This window comes from Pterocles gutturalis, unplaced genomic scaffold (genome assembly GCF_000699245.1).
Source record: "Pterocles gutturalis isolate BGI_N339 unplaced genomic scaffold, ASM69924v1 scaffold17181, whole genome shotgun sequence".
In the NCBI taxonomy this organism is placed as follows: Eukaryota; Metazoa; Chordata; class Aves; order Pterocliformes; family Pteroclidae; genus Pterocles; species Pterocles gutturalis.
The window spans coordinates 1-216 of record NW_010105812.1 but is presented as its reverse complement, the minus strand read 5'-3'; positions in this window follow the sequence as shown (position 1 = coordinate 216).

Below are 216 nucleotides of genomic sequence, written 5' to 3'. Positions count from 1 at the left end.
GGATCCAAAGCACTGAAATCCCGCCAAGCAGCCGGGTGTGCTGTGCAAGCGCCAGAAGTCTTAGGGAATGGAAGCAAAAGGGAAAGAAAGTCCAAAAAAGGCTGAGTGGGAAAGAAATAGCGAGGGGAGACACAGAAATACTCAGAAAGAAAGTCAGCGAGGATCCAAGCAACAGACGCCGAAGGGAAGACCAGAGTTAGCTGGTAGCTCTCCCTG